Source organism: Sminthopsis crassicaudata, chromosome 1 (assembly GCF_048593235.1).
Source record: "Sminthopsis crassicaudata isolate SCR6 chromosome 1, ASM4859323v1, whole genome shotgun sequence".
Classification (NCBI taxonomy): Eukaryota; Metazoa; Chordata; class Mammalia; order Dasyuromorphia; family Dasyuridae; genus Sminthopsis; species Sminthopsis crassicaudata.
This window is the reverse complement of record NC_133617.1, coordinates 394,494,367-394,513,966: the sequence shown is the minus strand read 5'-3', so window position 1 is coordinate 394,513,966 and position 19,600 is coordinate 394,494,367. Positions and strand designations below refer to the sequence as shown.

The window sequence follows — 19,600 nt, the reverse complement described above, 5'->3', positions numbered from 1 at the left end:
TAAGCATTAAGCTTGGTAACACAATAGGTGTTTAATAGACATTAAATTTAATTACAACTTTGCCTTCATCACAGACACAATAGACACTTCCATAATAGACTTTCAGTTCAGGAAAATTACTTTTTATTTTAGTTATCTGCTCTATATATACTGGTAAGGGATATAAGCAGGGAACAGTAAAAGCATTTGGTTCCTGCTGTGTACGGACAAATATATTTGCAAAAGACTTGGGGATATCTTGTATAATCAGGCTTCTAAAAGTAGGTCCCATCTAAAGCTTTTCTTTTATACATTAATACAAGCTTAATCTGTCTACCTCCTGCTAAATCAAGCTTTATAATGGAAACTGCGACAGACCATTTACCATGGTTTTGAAGACTATAATTAAGAACTGACAATTGGTACTGCCTTTTTCCTTCATCCCTTCACAGTAGTTAAAATGTAACACTCAAGAAGGGTATGGGTCCATGGCAATTTGCAATCTGTTTCCATCTTTTTCATTTTAAAGTAAGTTCCTAAACCTTGAAGAGAGATTAAATACAACTAGAGTCTAGAGCAAACTACATTCTTGAAAATAACAGTTTGGGTTCCTTAAAAGTATTCAGGATATGATATGAAAGTATAAATTTTGCTGTAAGTATTCTTTTGGGTAGCAAAAGGTGAGTTTTTGAGTCTCATATTAAACATGATATTGTACCTGCCCAGTGGATTTCTAGATTCTAAAAAGTTGGGTTCAAGGGACTTAAGGGAAAAAAAAGGAGAATGGTTAGAAAGATTTGAAGGGGTATGAGTATATCAGATGGAATTTCATCTTGTGTCAATCATTTGATTGTGGCCCAGGTTCTATAGTAGCATTATTGTCATCCATTAGGGTCATATGACATGATTGTACCAGGGTGTAGAAGTAGTTATCAGCATATTGTTGTTGGGTGTTTTTTGATACAGATGACAGATGGATGCTGAAAAACTGTTCCATCAGGTGTGAAAATACTTAGTGTTCAGGAAATCAGCCTGCTGTGCCTTGAATAAAACGCCTTCCTTTCTTGGTATTTTTAGCACTCTTTTTAAACAAGATTTCAAGACTAGGAAATGTTTAAATGAAATTTGGTCTTATGGAAATAACACAAGATTTGAAATTGAACGTGAATTAGAATTGTGACTTTACTGAATTTGGGCGAATTATTTATTGTAGGTGCTCTTAAGTTCCTTCCAGCCCTAAATTTTATGAATAAGTTCATTAATTCAGTCAATGGTTGTTCTCCCTGTTAATTTAAGTATTTTAGTACTCTGTGAAACCCAGTTAACATGCTCAGTGAAAGCCAAAATAACCACAAAATAACCTGGAGTGGGTACATTATCCCAATGATTCTTCCAAATATATTGACTTCATTTAAAAGTTATTATTGAATCTTCCCAAATGTTGAGTTTTTGTGTATTTTAAAAATACCATTTTATTGAAAAAAATTCCCGCTTTTTCTAATCTACCTTTTTTCTTATTTTATTTCTTGAGATTTTTATGAACATTGATAGCATCAATTATATGTTAACTTGTCGGCCTTCAAATAACAGATTATAGGTCTTTATTTATTTGTAGTAGTAATCAGTGTTTTGGGATTGATTGTACTGGAGCTAAATATCCCTCTTCCTATTCAATAGGAAACTGAAGCAACAGATTTCTTCTGCAAAGTTTCCAGAAAACATATTCTTAAATCTAACCTGGAGGAAACAGTTTGGAAGATAAAGGAAATCAATTTTTTCTGATTTAATCGGCATAAGTTTTTTTAGGTGAGAGAAAGAAATATGAGGATTACTGAAAAGCTCTTCAGAAAGCTTAGGAGAGTCTCAATTGGGATTGGTAGTTCATGATATTAACTGATCAATTAAAATGTTAATTTATGATACGATATTCATGTTCATAGGTGATGCTCCTGATTCAGACAGTAATATTTGTGCTTTTAATTTTTTTTCCAGCAGTGGTGATGGGTTTTTACTGAACTATTTATAATGATCAGGGCTTAGAAAGTCAATGATAGAATGTCACTTATATGACAAGTGCTCCAGATTTTCTTTCTGGCTATGGGGTCAAGATAATAGAATCTTGGCAGTATTCGAAATTTAAGAGTTCACACATTCCAACCTGAGCATGTATCTTCCTTGCAACATATTGGTTTTTTATTTATCGATAAAACCCTCATGTTAGCTTCATAAGTAATATGCTCTAGCTTTAGAATTAAGTAGATTTGACAGCATTTTCAGTCTTGAATCCTCCAGTCTTCCTCATTTGTCTTTTTTGTTTACAGTGTAAGCCTAATTACCACACTTCCTATGAAACCCTAAACTGAAATGTGGAAAGGATCTTGTGTAAAATTTACAGATCTGCCCAGAGTAATAGTAAGGGACAAAAAAGAGTAAATATTTTCAATAATTTCCAACAGAAAGTTACCTTTATTAGAAAAGGTGAAAAAGTCTTGCTGTGTTGCAATGAGGACTATTTTGTGGGTGGGTAGCATGTTTAATGTTGATTTCCTTGTTGGCATATACCAGAAAAGACACACACACACACACACACACACACACACACACACACATACACACATATAAACGTCATGAGCTCCACTGAACTGGGTGAAAAGTATAGTATAGACCAACTGATACTGATGTTGGTATTATTTAAGCAATTCTTTGGAAAAATTAGAAGCCTTAGGTTTGATGTATTCCAGTATTTATAAGGATGTCTACATGGGAACAGTTTTTAATTCTAGTTCCACAAAAGATGACTGGTTGTCTTTGAGAGAGGTGTACCATACTGGTGTGACTATAGGCCACACCTTTTCTCCAAATTAGGCTTGTGGGAAACCTTGAGAGTTACTTACCATTGATATTTTTCTGTGTATATGTAGTTTTTCAAAGAGATTCTGTGTGAGGGGGTATAGTTTCTTTTAAGGCATGGCTTTTATTTGGATCAATATGACCTTTTTTTTAGGAAGCCTTATTTCCTTGTTACCTTATTTAGAGGTCCTCCTTTATGGTGCTTTCCTTTGTCCATTGATTGAATAACTGAGTGGGGTGAGAATTTGTTCAGAATTATACTGTATTTCTTTTCCCTTATCTATTGAAGATAGATCATATGTTGTAGTGGTAACATTACTCTTAAATATGTGACTCAGCAAATCACTTGATTATTCTTTTTTTTTTTTTGTCTTTTTGCTGAAGCAATTGGAGTTAAGTGACTTGCCCAGGGTCTCATAGACAGGAAGTGTTAAGTGTCTGAGGCCAGATTTGAACTCAGGTCCTCCTGACTTCAGGGCTGGTGCTCTATCCACTGCGCCACCTAGCTGCCCCATAGCTTTGCTTTTGTTATGTGTAAAAATATAATAATGCATGTGATAGAATCACAATAGGATTGTTTTGAGACAGAAATGAAATAACTTATGTAGAGTGTAGATTTTTAAACCATAAAGTTTTATACTGGTGATCCCAGAAGTATTAGAAGTTATGAAGTAGTAGAAAATTCTGGAGAAAAGAACCTGAATTTCCTATGCCTCTAAACACATTTCTTCAGAATTACTGTAATTGTTTCACTGTAACTGTTTCAGAACAGTTAAGAATGAGCAGGGGAAGAAAGCTCATTATATACTTCTAGATTTCTTTTTTTGGTGTATAAACATAATATGGTGTCCTCCCACCTGGAGAGCAAAAGGCAACCAGGGAAGTAGAAAGGTTGTTGACTTCTTTGAAAGGTGTGGCAAATAGTGCTGCTGTCTGAAACCAGTCCTTTTTCTTTTATTGCAGTCAGATAACTTTTAAAAATTGAACCTTGTCTAGCTTGTTCATTCAGACAGGTAGGTATGCAGTCATGCTTTGATCTTTTTTTTGCTTCACAAATGCATGAATCACTTTGATCATCCTTTTTAGAACCTGATGCAATGACAGTGCAAATAGGGGGTCTGATATTTAGGTAAGGTTGGAGAATAAAGTTATTTTCATAGTAATAGAGTTTTATTTTTCAAAATACATGCAAAGATAGTTTTCAACATTCACTCTTGCAAAACCTTATATTCCAATTTTTCCTCCCACTCTTCCCCACTTCTTCTTCTCCCAGATAGCAAGTAATCCAATATTGGTCAAACATGTGCAAGAGAATAGTTTTTTAAATGGAAATTTTTTATAAAATGGCTTAGTAGAAAGAAACTAAGGGAGCCAGCTCTGCCCAAATGTCTTTAACAGAACAGAATTACTATTCATTTCAATACTCTACCATTATACAAACATACACACAAACACACACCAAAAAAAAGAAAAAAAATGTTGAAAACTCCCCTGTTATAGTTTCTGCCTACTAAGCTAGCCTGCTCCAAAATCCCTGAGCCTCTAGCTCTGGTACTGAGAGAAGGTAAGTAACTTTTCCAGGGCCACAAACTGTTACTATTTGAAATGAGATTCAAACTCAGGTTATCTAGACTCCATTGTACTACCTCACTACCTGTATCAGAAGGAATCTGGCTCCAGTCCTACTGTAGAGCCTGAACAAAGTTTCTGAAAATCTCTTTTCCACCCTTCTGTAGCTGTTTTCTACCTTATACTTAATCACAGTCGATAGGTTTACTACTTTTATTTTATTTTTATTGCTTTTTCTATTTCACTTTGAAGCATTAATAGAATGATACAGTAGGAAGAGCTCTAGCCCTAGAATCAGACGGTTTGGATTCAAATCCTACATCTGACATTGCTTCTGTGATGCTTGAGAAATCACTTTATTTTCTTGGGTCTTGGTTTTTTCAATAGTAAAAGTGAGGGGGATGGGCTCTTAGCTTCTCAGGTCCTTTCCAATTCTGATCCTATTACATCATGAAAATAAAGGTTAGAAAAACCTATGGAAACTGAGCAGAGGGAAGTAAGCAGACTTAAGAAAACAATAGATGAACTACAATGGAAATGGAAAGAAGAACTCATGAAAAAAAAGTAAATGTAGCAAAATTATAAAATTCAAGCTGGATTCATCTATATAAATGGACACCCCCAGTTGAGGCCCATTGTTTTCAGATTTTTTTTTTTAATGTATTGGTCAATTTGCTGATTTTTTTTTTTTTCCTCCTGTAAAAATTACTGTTTGTAATATGGGATGGCTCTCCAGGAGGGGAAAAAACATTTGAGATAACAAGGATGATATAAAAACCCAAAGCTATTAATAAAGACATTTTTTTTTTAAATTAAAGGAATCAAGACTAATTCAGATAAAAATGTACTATGAAAAAATTGGTAGTTATGAAATGACATCATCTAAAAACAACAGTGAAAGTAGCAAATAATAAAATGATGTAAGTAAAGATCAGGAGATTTTTTTTAAGTTGAAGGATAAGTTGAAGGTGTAATGAAACTTAAAACAAATAATACATATAACAGCAGCTCGTATAGTACTTTAAGAATTGTAGCACTTTACATATATTACACTAGATAAAATAACATTTAGAAGATGAAGGCTAGACAAATTTACCATAATCTGAGATGACACTGAAAAAAAAAAAAGCCAAGCTAAACACTGAGAAGCTAATTGGCAGAAACTTTGCCAAGTAGGACTATATCAAGCAAACAAAAGTAGAGAGCATATGCATTTAGTTCCTTAAGGGAACATATAAGTTCCTAGAAATCACCAAGCTATGCAAAATTGTGTAATAAAGGCCACAGACCTTCTGGAGAAATGGTCTTAAGGGTACAACACAATAGTCAAAAACATCAGTGACACATAAAAATATAGGAACCTAATAAAAATAGTAGCACAGTTTTATACATAGTTTATATTAAATGATTGCGAATACTTAATAAATTGTATAATAAGTTGGACAGTTTTCTCTGTTCTCTAAATGTTTCTCAGACAAAATCTAGTATAAGCAAATACAGAATTTTTATTAATTTACATCATTCCTTAATATAAAACTATCTCATTGGAACAAATTCACTCATTCTAAATAAGCATTGTAACAGAATTGACTGTATCTTCATCCTGATTCACTGAAACTGTTAAACTATAGAATTACAAAGAGAAAAAAGGCTCCAATTATTGAAAGACAACAATTCAAATGTTTTAAATTATCTATTAGAATAATGTCTAGACTTTTTAAAAACAATGAAGGAAAAACAAGAAAATTGTGCAAAAATAAGCATGTCTTCAAGACTTCAGCTTCAGTCTTCACATTTCATGACCTTGAAGGCATGATCCTATCATTTAAAAAGTAGTAAGCAATGGTAAACAAAAAGACCTATATATAAAATAATCCAAATTGACAGGATAAGTTTTTCTTTTTCTCTTTTTTTATTATTATAACTTTTTATTTACAAGGTATATGCATAGGTAATTTTTCATCATTGACAATTGCAAAACCTTTTGTTTCAATTTTTCCCCTCTTTCCCTCGCCCCTTTCCCCAGATGGCAGGTTGACCAGTACATGTTAAATATGTTAAATTATAAGTTAAATACAATATATGTATACATTTCCAAACAGTTATTTTGCTGTACAAAAAGAATCAGACTTTGAAATAGTGTACAATTAGCCTGTGAAGGAAATCAAAAATGCAGATGGACAAAAATAGAGGGATTGGGAATTCTATGTAGTGGTTCATAGTCATCTTCCAGAGTTCTTTCCTTGGATGTAGCTGGTTCAGTTCATTACTGCTCTATTGGAACTGATTTGGTTCATCTCATTGTTGGAGAGGGCCTTGTTCATCAGAATTGATCATCATATAGCATTGTTGTTGAAGTATATAATGATTTCCTGGTCCTGCTCATTTCACTCAGCATCAGTTCATGTAATCTCTTTGGCTTTTCTGAAATCATCCTGCTGGTCATTTCTTACAGAATAATAATATTCCATAATATTCATATATCACAATTTATTCAGCCATTCTTCAATTGATGGGCGTCCACTCAGGCCACTACAAAGAGGGCTGCCACAAACATTCTCGCACAAACAGGTCCCTTTCCTGTCTTTAAGATCTCTTTGGGATATAAGCCCAGTAGTAACACTGCTGGGTCAAAGGATATGCACAGTCTAACTTTTTGAGCATAGTTCCAAATTGCTCTCCAGAATGGCTGGATGTATTCACAATTCCACCAATAATGTATTACTGTCAAAGTTTTAAAACAAAAGTAATATTCTTTAAGCTTAATATTAAATAGTTATACTTTAGTTTTAAAATATATTTTCTAATTATAATAGAAACAAATTAATTTAATTTAAACACTTACAAAAACCACTTTGAGAGGCAATTGAGTACAAAGGAAAGAATCTGGAATAGAAAGGAGATGGTAATACTGAATACAAATCCTTATTTATAATGACATTATAACTCAGAATTTAAAAGACTTAAGTTTTTCTAAAAATGGAAATGTAGCTTCGTTAACTAATTTAATACTTAGAGATAAATTTCACTTCCTCCTGGAAACATGAGAATAGTAAGAAGAAAATGTCAAAAAATAAATCAGCTTTGTAATTTTTTAACAGTAAATGCAAATAGTCTGAATTACCTCATTAAAAAAAGTTACAGAATGGAGCTTGAAATAAAACCTATCAATCATTTGCTTGCAACAATTGTTTCTATAAACTTTTCTGTCCCAAAATTCATGTCCCCCCATTTTTTCATACACACATAAAAAAAGCAACCTGTACATATAATTTTCTTATCTTGCATATCATTCAAATACAGTTATAAAGTTAGTACCATTTTATACATGGCGCCTGGAATTAGGAAGACCCAAGTTCAGATTTTGCTTTGGACACTAGCTCTAACCATAGACCAAGTTACTTAGACCTGTTTGCCTTAGTTTCCTCATCTGTAAAATGAACTAGAGGAGGAAATGTCAAGCCACTTGAGTGTCTTTGCCAAGAAAACCCTAAATGGACTCACAAGAAGTTGGAAACAACTAAAAATGATTTGACAATAACAATTTTTTTTTTACTATCTCTAGCTTCCCAATTCCCTCCATATTACTCCACCTCTTCCCAAAAACTCCCATCCCTTATATAGTTATTTATATAAATATAAATACACCCATACCCACACACAGTGTTAAGCAAAACAAATCCTCACATTGACTGTGTCTGAAAATTTAGTTCTGCACTCTAATTCATTACTTCTCTGGCAAGAAATGGATAGCATGGTGAATCATCATTAATCTTCCAGGCTTGTGAAGGTCCATTTCATTTTTAATGTTTCTTAAGTCTTCCACAGTTGTTTTATTTTATAGTATTGTAGTGTTTGTATAAAATTGTTCTGCTGATTCTATTCACTTCAGTCTGCATCAGTTCATGTACAGCTCTAAGGTTTCTCTAAATTCATTATTTCTCATTATGAAATAATCCATTAAATTAATGTACCTTAATTTTTTTAGACACTCCCTAACTGTAGAGTTGCCACTTTGTTTCTAGTTTGTTCCACCAAAAATTCTGCTCTAAATATTTTGGCAAAACTGTTTATTGATTGATCTTTTATAATTTTCATCTGTAATTTTTTTAAAAAGCTTTTTATTTTCAAAATATATACAAAGATAGTTTTCAACATTTATCCTTGCAAAACCGTGTTTTCCAAATTTTTTCTCCCTCCCTTCCCCCTATCCCCTCCTCTAGAAGGCAAGTAATTCAATATATGTTAAGGATGTGCAGTTTTTCTATACATATTTCCACAATTATCTTGCTGCACAAGAAAAATCAGATCAAAAAGGAAAAAAAAAATGAGAAAGAAATCAAAAAGCTAGCACACAACAACAAAAACGGTGATAATACTATGTTGAGATCCACATTCAATGCCCATAATCCTCTTTCTGGGTACAGATGGCTGTTCATCACAAAACCACTGGAATTGACCCCAAATCATTTCATTATTGAAAGAGCCACATCCATCAGAACTGATTATCACATAAAGTTTTGTTTTGTTTTGTTTTGAGGCTGGGGTTAAGTGACTTACCCAGGCTCACACAGCTAGGAAGTGTCTGAAACCAGATTTGAACTCTGGTCCTCCTGAATTCAAGGCTGGTGCTCTATCCACTGCACCACCTAGCTGACCCCAATTATCACATAATGTTGCTGTTGTTGTATATAATGTTTCTTAGCTCTACTCATTTCACTTAACATCAGTTCATGTAAGTCTCTCCAGACCTTTCTGAAATTGTCCTGCTGATCACTTCTTATAGAACAATAATATTCCATAACCTTTATATATCATGACTTATTCAGCTATTCTCCAACTGTTGGGCATCCACTCAGCTTCCAGTTTCTTGCCACTACAAAAAGGGCTGCCACAAACATTTTGGCACATGTGGATCCCTTTCCCTCCTGTTAGATCTTTTTGGGATATAAGCCCAATAGAAATATTGCTGGATCAAAGGGTGTGCACAGTTTGATAGGCCTTTAGGCAAAGTTCAAAATTTCTCTCCAGAATTGTTGAATCAGCTCACAACTCCACCAACAGTGTATTAGTGTCCAGTTTTCTCACATCCCTTCCAGCATTCATCATTATCTTTTCCTGTCATCTTAGCCAATCTGAGATGTATGTAGTGGTATCTCAGAGTTGTCTTAATTTGCATTTCTCTGATCAATAATGATTTGGAACACTCATATCAGTGGAAATAGTTTCAATTTCATCATCTGAAAATTGTCTGTTCATATCCTTTGATCACTTATCAATTGGAGAATGGCTTGAATTCTTATAAATTTGAGTCAGTTCTCTGGATATTTTCAGAATGAGGCCTTTATCAGAACCCTTGAATGTGAAAATGTTTTCCTCAGTTTATTAAATATAATTTTTATTAAAGCTTTTTATTTTTCAAAACATATGCATGGACAATTCTTCAACATTAGTCCTTGTAAAACCCTGTGCTCCAATTTTCTCCCTCTTCCCCCATGCCTTCCCCTAGATGGCAAGTAGTCCAATATATGTTAAACATGGTAGAAATATATATTAAATCCAATATATGTATATATATTTATACAATTATTTGTGCTGCACAAGAGAAAAAATAGTGATGAATCAGAAATGATCAAATGAGAGATTGATTAGCACCTTTTCATATGACTAGAAATAGTTTCAGTTTCTTTGTCTGAAAATTGTCTGTTATACCTTTTACCAATTATCGATTGGTATGAATGGCTTGAATTTTTATAAATTTGAGTCAACTCTATATATATTTTAGAAATGAGGCCTATATCAGAACCTTTGAATGTAAAAATGTTTTCCCAATTTATTGCTTCCCTTCTAATTTTGTCTGCATTAGTTTTGTTTGTACAAAAACTTTTAAACTTAATATAATCAAAATTTATTTATTTTGTGATCAGTAATGATCTCTAATTCTTTTCTCCTCCACAGATTAGAGAGGTAAACTATCCTATGTTCTGATTTGTTTATAATATCCTTCTTTATCTCTAGATCATGAACCCATTTCGACCTTATCTTGGTATATGGTGTTATGTGTGGATCAGTGCCTAGTTTCTGTCATACTAATTTCCAATTTTCCCAGCAGTTTTTGTGGAGAAGTGAATGAATTCTTATCCCAAAAGCTGGGGTCTTTGAGTTTGTCAAAAACTAGATTGCTACAGTTACTATTTTATCCTGTGAAACTAGTCTATTCCTGATCAACTGTTCTATTTCTTAGCCAGTACCAAATGGTTAAATATAATTTCAAAGCATGTTTAAGTATTGATATTTCACACTAAGTATATAATTTAAAAAAACTTTTAAACATTTTTGGTTAAAGTTTTTATGTTCCAAATTCTGTCCCTCTCTTCCCTTCTTCCCCAAAATGGTAAGCAATTAAAAGTTGGTAATATGTTTCAATTATGTAAAATATGTTCATATTAGTAATTTTGTACAAGAAGATTCAAATAAAAGGAAAAAAATGAAAGTTAAAAATAGAATGCTTCCATCTGTATTCAAATCATATCCATTCTTTTAATGGAGGTGTATAGTATACTTCATTCATCATTAGTCCTTTGGGATTGTCTGGGATCATTGCTGAGAATAGCTATTATTCACATTTCTTCATCAAACAATATTGCTGTTATTATGTATACAATTTTGTCTTGATTCTTCTCACTTCACATCAGTTCATATAAGTCTTTCCAGATTTTTCTGAAATTATCCTGTTTGTCATTTCTCTTAGCACAATAATATAATCATTTACTACAGCTTGTTTAACTATTCCCAAATTGATGGGCATCCCTTCTATTTCAGATGCTTAACCACCACAAGAATATGCCAAACTGCTATAAATATTTTTGTACAATTAGGTCCTTTCCCCCTTTTTGTTTTATATATCTTTGAGATGGAGACCTAGCAGCAATATTTCTGGATCAAAGAGCATGTATAGGTATAGCTCTTTGGTCATAGTTTCAAATTGCTCTGCAGAATAAATGCTTGAATCAGTTCATAGTTCTACCAACAGTGCATTAGTAAGTATCCCGGTTTTCCCATATCTCCTCCAACATCTTCAATTTTTGTCATATTGGCCAGATAGGTGTTCCTTTGCCACAATGGTTTGTGTTATTACAACCTTAATCCTCAAAAGAGGATCTAACTCCCCCCCCCAAAAAAAAAAAATTGAATAGAACACAAAGGAGTATAGATCATGAATCTAGAATAATCCAGCCCCTTCATTTTATTTTATTTTTCTTTTTTGAGGCTGGGGTTAAGTGACTTGCCCAGGGTCACACAGCTAGGAAGTGTTAAGTGTCTGAGACCAGATTTGAACTTGGGTCCTCCTGAATTCAAGGCTGGTGCTCTATCCACTTTGCCATCTAGCTTCCCTGCCTTTCATTTTATATATGAAAAAATTGAGGCCCAAGAAAGTTAAGTAATTTAGTCACATAAATACTAAGTGTCAGAGTTGGATTTTGAACCCAAGTGCTCTGATTCCTCCTACTCAATGTGCTTTCCTCTAGACCGCAATGCTTCCCATTGTTCATAGCTTAAACTAATAAAATAAAGTAAATATTAAAATACTAAGTTAAAGAAATATCTCATTTATTGGGTAAACACAATTATCTAGAAAACAGAAACCAAAAAGCAAACAAAATCCCTTTAACTACTCTCCAAAAGTTCATGTACTAAATTTGTTACTAAGACTTAAATCCTTCAGACCCTCACTTAAGAAACCTATTCATTCTTATTTTAGACAGTTCTAACAAATGTGGTTATCTGATTTCCAATCACAGCTATTTTTAATAGCAAATTAGAAGAGGTGAGACTGCTAAAAATAGGCCCACTGACAACAGCAAGAAATATCATCTGACACTAATGCAGGTGAAAAAGTATTAAAATCAAATACACACAAACATATTGCTTCTTTAAGAGGCACTGGGATGTTAAGTAGTGACAGTTTAACTGCCATTCTTTGAAGAGTTAGAAGACAGTTGATAAATTTTAACTTTGATCTATGAAGAGCTTGAAGAGTTAAAATTTTTACTTAATCTGTAAAAAGCCTGAACATTATTTGTGAGATGGTTATATGGTGACTTCAGAGAAACAGAAGGCAGAGAGAATCTGCAGAAAACTTTCCTTAGAAATGTTTTAAGTCCTATCTTAGAAAATATTATCAAGATAATTTTTTTTTGTTTCTATAAGAAGGTAGAAGAGTGTTGATTATGATTCTGGAGGGTTCCTAGCTATGATTGGAGAATAGTTTATGAGAGGACAGAAAGAACTGTTTTCTCTCAGGATTTTCTGAAAAAATTGAGTTTAATCTTTATACTGGAAATAAATAAGATGCTTCTTACGGGACTGACTGAATGGTGGCACTGTGTTCCAGAAAGAAGGTGAGACTAAAATAGTATGATCTTTTTCATAGCTAAAAATTTTACAAATATTTTTGTCTTTGTATTATTATTGTTTACAATGTTGTACAGCAAATAACATTTAATATTTAAGCATAGGAGCTAAAGGGTTTGGTATACAAATATAAATATAAGAGAGTTTCTACAACTTTATTAATATTTAATAAACTATATACTGTAGGCTAGGTGCTAACTTATACATATGAATTTGTTATTTTAATATAACTTCATAAGAAGATAGCTAAATAATGCTCTTGGGTTGAACCAGAATTTGAAATGATTTTAAAATAAATATGAGAATGAATAGTTAATAATAGACATGGAAACTTTCTATGTAGGTAACATAGGAGTATGGTTGACACCCAGATTCTGGCACAGTGGTATTTCAAAAAGCGTAGCAGTCCAGACTATTTTTAACCTACAAGAAATTTGTACTCTACTGTTGGCTCCCTTAGCTCTATTAGATTAGCTCTGTGCCTTATTTTACTGGGGGTGGGGTGGGAAGAAAGGCCAAACCTTCCATGCAATTTCCTTGTGGCCCTTATTGAGAGATCCTCACCTCCCCCAAACCTATTCCTTTTTCAGTTCTCTTTCTAGTGTTGTATTTCATATTGGAATGTAAACTCCTTGAGGGCAGAAACTATTCTGCTAGCTTGCTTATATTTTTAACTTTAGTGTCTGGTACATAGTAAGTATTAAATAAACTTTATATCATAGTGGCCAAAGAGCCCTAACACATTGGAGTAGTCAAAAGATTCACTGCAATAAGCATAATACAATAATAACAAAATAAAGAGCCTATATTAGATAATTTCTAAAATTCCTTCCACTTCTAAAATTTTGGTTCTGATCTACCCTTCCCAGTGTGACTGTGAAGATCAAATGATGTAATAAATATAAAAACATATTATGTGCACCATACAATTTTAAAATGATAAGTGTTATAGAAGTGTATAATTGTAACCCAAAATCTGTTCAGCATATTAGTTCTTTTTCCTCTTGGGGGTGGGGAGAGGGAGACAATATTTGTTGTTATGTAATTATACCTAAGAGACATAAATTTATTATAAACCAATGAGAAATTAGTTCTAAAGCAGATGCAAAGGGAAAATTTGCTGATAATAAATGGTTGACCTTGCTCTAGGTGGTTTTAACTATATGAGGACATGCTCCAAGAGCATTGTGGAAAATGTGGGCAACAAAGGATTCAACAGCTATGAAGCACAGATCAATAAGATGGGGAAGAACATATGTAATGTCCCTGATGTTGGTATATACTTCTACCTCCTCAGCCACCTGATAGGAAATTTGAAGTGAATATTCTTGAAACTTCTAAATTAAGGAAAAAAAACCACAAAAATTTACCACTACCCAATAAGATGCCAAGTTACCCCCATCTACTCAGATAGATAAGACAGTATTTAAAAAAAAAAAATCTGCCTGTAACTTGTCACTAAACTTTTTTTTCTCGTTTATAAAATAAAGGGTTGGGAAGTACTTCCAGTTCTAAATCTATGATCCTATGAGCTTATAAACCATAAAATTTTAAATGACAACTAAATGGAGAATCTTGTTTAGGCAAAAATCTATACTTGTACAATTCCTGTTTTGTTCTAAAGTTCAGGAATAGATATTGAGTAAGTGTGGTGTAAGAAAGTTCTGTTTCTGATTCTTAATTCAGAGCTCTTTCCACTGCATGTAAAATTAAATGCTCAAAGAATGGATGACCATCCTTAAAGATGCTGTAAAAGGATTTTTACTTTGAAAGGGAAACTAAATGAGAGAATATCTTTAGGGTTCCTTCCAGAGTAGAATGAATACTCTGTTATTGGTCTGAAAGAAATAATGGAGCGGTGGAAGAGAGATTAGGGGCAATGAGATCAGTTAAGAGGCTGCTGCCATAATAAGGTGAAGGCACAGACTAAGATGCTGGCTATGGGAGGAAAGGCATTGCAAAATAATGGCTAAGTGGATATATTATTTCCTTTTTTTTTTTTTTTTAATGTTTCTTTGTAAGAATTATCAAAAGTTAGATTGGAATGTACCAGTAAAAAAGATAGTAATGTTAAGGTAAAAACAGCTTTTAGAAGACCAGCTTCTCAGTTACAAACATTTACAACTCTAAATTGATTACTAATCATAAACTGTCATAGGTCTAGTAAAAGATCAGTCAAAGATGATCATTTAATTGAGCATTCAGTATGCTTAAAGCCTGTTTTAGATGTTGTGGACTAGTATCATGGGAAAAGACTTCATCTCTGTCCTTATTGAGTTTATAATCTAGTGGAAGAAAAAAAAAAAAAAGAAACCCAAATAAAAACCACAATTCAATTACATTTAAAAAATGCAAATTATATTTTGTGCAGACTAATAAATAGTATGTGCCATCTGTCTATCCCTTGTCCTTCACTTTTATCACATCACTGGCTTACCTTTTCTAGTCATCTATTCCTTAATTATATTTCATGTGTCACTTCTTGGAACATAGGGTCATTATTAGAATTATACTGCAGCCTATTCTCTCCCTTACCCATAAAAGCCATCCATTGCTCTTTCATTACCCAGTAATTTAGATTCCTTGGTGTTTTGTGGTATATTCCAGATTTTTCTATATGTATAATTTGGCCAGAAAACATTTATATTGAAAAGATGTCTGGACCAAGGCAGATATTTGAGAAATAATTCCACTCCAGCCTGGTGAAAAGTTGAAACCATGCCTGGGACTGCATCTTTGGATAGCATAATGAATAAGAGAATATCAACAGGAGGGCAGTCAAGATAGTGAGATGTTGAGACCATACCAAGTGAATTTTAATTGAAGGAACTAGGGATGTTTAGCCTGAAGAAGAGATTTAAGGAAATGTATTTATCCTTAACATTTGAAGGAACAAAACTGGATTAGACTGTTTTTTTCCTGGACTCTGCAAAATAGAGTAAGACACAATGGGTGGAAATTTAAGAGAAGACAGATTTTATGTTCATCTAATGTAAAGTCTAAGAATTGTAGTACAGAATACAGAATGGGCTACCTTGGGAGGTAGTGGATTCTGTCATTGGATCTTTTAGCAAAAGTGGGATGAACCTTTGAGAGATATGTTGTAAGAAAAATTTGAAGTTTTCCAATCCTTAGTCTGTAATTCTATGAACCTTGTCTTGTATAAATAGCTCTTGAATTTAGAGTGGGTTTTTCTTTTAAAAGGTTCTTTGACTCACTGTATTAGTGGTGTTTTTGCCTAAATGCTTTACTACTTTTACAAGAAAGAGTTCAATTTAAGGGAGATGAGGGAGGCAAGAAGTCCATGTCTGAGAATTACTATGATATAAAAACAAAAAATACCATAAATATTTATTTTTTCAAAAAAAAGTTCAAAATCATGTCCAATTTTCTATTTTTATTGCAATAATGTTATCATTAGGGATAATGTTTCTGACCACAGTTCCTTTTTTCAGAATTTGGCTACAAATTCTATATTAATTACTTGAAATAATGTAACAATATATTATCTAGTAAAGAGTGTATATAAATCAAACAGAACATTAATGAATCAATAAATTTGAGATAACCTTAAGAGAGGGGATGTGCCAATTGGATGCATAGTGGCAGGGCAAGCAGTCTTATATTGTGACTATATTGTGAAATGACCTTTGTGACTAATGAATAGCTAGCTTCACTCACTTTTCTCTGGGAAATGAATTGTGCTGAGATTTGGGAGCCATAATGACTCATAGGAATAAAGCCCTGCAGAATAAGGAGATGCCTTTTGTTTGGACACTTCCTTTTGTAAAAGTCATAGGTAAAAACATGTGCTTGGCAGAATGCTTTGTGAATCTCCTAAGACTTGGATTATCTGTATTGTATATGTATTCTCTGTAGCAGAATACTAAATTGTGACATAGCCATCATCATACCAGTTTGGAAGACTTCACTCCTTATTTTTCAAATGAAGAAACTAAGGCCTGAGAATTTAACAAAAAAAGATGATTGTATATGAAACCTATGAGTTTTATGTATTCCTTCTTATTTTTTAAGTAAATTTGTCTCAATTCGGCATGTTCTAAAACTGTTGTGTTCCCCTGTACTGGTTTTTTTTTTTTTTTTTAACTTTTCATTGATATATTCGTGTGTGTGTTCCCCCAGATACTCCCCTCTTTGTAACAAATTTGAGTAATCATGCAAAACAAATCCAAACTTTGTTTGGAAATGCCATCTTTGGTCTTCAGGAATTGTGACAGTTATTTCATTGATCAGAGCTAAGTCTTTCACAGTTGTTTGTCTTTCCAATGTTATTGTTACTATATAAATTTTTCTTCTGCTTCTACTCATTTCACATACTTCAGTTCACATAAGTCTTTACAAGTTTCTCTGAAACTATCCTTTTCATAATTTCATATGGTATAATCCATTGCTGTCATGCCCTAATTTGTTCAGCTAGGTTTTCTAGGAAATGGATATTAATTTACTTAATAGCTTCCATTTATTTGCCACTACAAAAAAAATTCTGGGGAGGTAAAGGAAAATTAGTGGGGAAAGGAAGATGGGAAGGACAGAAAATCAAGCAAATAAAGCCCCAATGACTCACTTTTGGTCCTGGTAATTAATTTGCAATCGATTGGTGTTTTGATTTATTCTTCATATTTCTTTAAAGAGTGAGAAATAGCTGTGAGTTAATTGTATATGGTACTTTTTAGCCCTTTCTCTCCTGAATTAATCTGTCAACAGGATTCCAGTTTTGAATGTTTTTTTTAACTCTCTCTGGGATCTTAGCAAGATTATATTTCTAAATTACAATATTCCCTATTTGTGTAGCCCAATATTGAAAAACTGATGCAGAAACATTAGTTAGGTGAAACATGGCTACTTAATAAAGATTTGTATTTTATAGATACATAGTTAGAAGAGAGTTTAGAGGTCATTCAATCTAGCTACCATATTTTATAGATGAGAGAATTGAAGTGCAGAGAAAGGAGATTTTTCCCAAAATATTGTGGTAGAAGCAGAATTCGAATGCAGATAATCTAATTCTAAACTTGGCATCTTTCCACTGTACGGCGCTGCTATTCAATATTCTAGTACCAGGATAAAAGCCTTCAGAAGTATACTATTTTAATTTTCGAAAAGGAATTGTTTATAAAATTTCAACTGTTATGAACAAATATAAAAATATTTTGAACACCTCAGATTTATTAGTCTCTTTTTTTCCCCTCAATACTATTTTGTTTTTTCCAAATATATATAAAGATAGGTTTCAACATCTATTTTTATAAGACTTTGTATTCCAAACTTTTTTCCTCTTCCTCCCTTACCTTCCCCATTCCCAAGACAGTAAGCAATCTGAAGTAAGTTAAATATGTACAATCCTTTTAAACATTTTCATATTTGTCATGTTGTGCAAGAACAATCAGATCAAAAGAGAAAAAAAATCACAAAGGTAGAAAATTAAAAGTTGAAAATACTATTGTTCAGTCAACATTCAAGCTCCATAGTTCTCTCTCTGGATGTGAAAGACATTTTTATCTCAAAATCTATTGGAATTGCCTTAAATCACCTCACTGTTTAAAAACACCATCCAAGTCTATCACCATTGATCATCACATAATCCTGTTATATTTCTGCTCACTTAACTCAGCATCAGTTCATCTAAGTCTTTCCAAATTTTTCTGAAATCTGCTTTTTCATTATTTCTTAAAGAATAATAATATTCAGCCACTTCACTAATGGGCATCCACTCAATTTCTAGTTCCTTGCCACTGCAAAAAGAGCTGCCACAAAGATTTTTGTATATATGAGTCCTTTTCCCTCTTAAATTAAAAAAAAAAAAATTATTTTTGATGCCTAATTTGCTTCACTGCCACTTCCTAATGATATACTTCTCAATGTAGCTTACCTTTTAACAGTGTGTAGTTAAACAGAATGTACATTATAGGTAAGGAGAATATTATGTCTCACAATGTATACTATACTTCATTTCCCCCCCCCCCCCCCCATCGCATCTTATTTCTGCTTCAAGGAAATAAGTTTCACTATTGGTGAAGTTTGGTCACTGAAAGAGCAATGAAATGTTCAAGCCAGTATCTTTTTTATTATTGTTAAAGCTTTTTATTTTCAAAACATATGCATAGATAATTTTCAATATTCACTTTTGCAAACCCTGTGTTGCAAATTTTTTCCCTCTCTTCCCCCACCCCCTTCCTTAGGTGGCAAGTAATCCAATATAGGTTAAACATGTGCAGTTTTTCTATATATATCTCCATCATTATCATGCTGCACCAGAAAATTCAGATCAAAAAGGAAAAAAATGAGAAAGAAAACAAAATGCAAGAAAACCATAACAAAAAGTGAAAATACTATGTTGTGATCCATCCTCAGTGGATCTGGTGTACAATGATCTCCAGGTTCTGTTCATTTCACTTAGCATTAGTTCATGTAAGTCTCTTTGGATCTCTCTGAAATTATCCTGCTGATCATTTCTTATAGAACAATTATATTCCATAACATTGATATACCATAACTTTCAGCCATTCTCCAACTGATGGGCATCCTCTCAGTTTCCAGTTTCTTGCCACTACAAAAATGGCTACCACAAACATTTTTGCACATAAGAATCTCTTTCCCTCCTTTAAGATCTCTTTGGGATATAAACTCAGTAGAAACACTGCTGATCAAAGGGTGTGGTTTGATAACCCTTTGGGCATAGTTCCAAATTGCTCTCCAGAATGGTTGAATCTATTCACAGTCCACCAACAATGTATTAGTGTCCCAGTTTTCCCATATCCCCCTCAAC

General features: G+C 33.0%; 1 protein-coding gene across 4 annotated transcripts in view; it reads left to right on the top strand.

Moving 5' to 3' along the window:
- RAB40C (RAB40C, member RAS oncogene family) overlaps positions 1 to 19,600 on the top strand; it is an 81,618-nt gene that overhangs the window by 3,004 nt on the left and 59,014 nt on the right. The gene's annotated exons all lie outside the window — the stretch shown is intronic.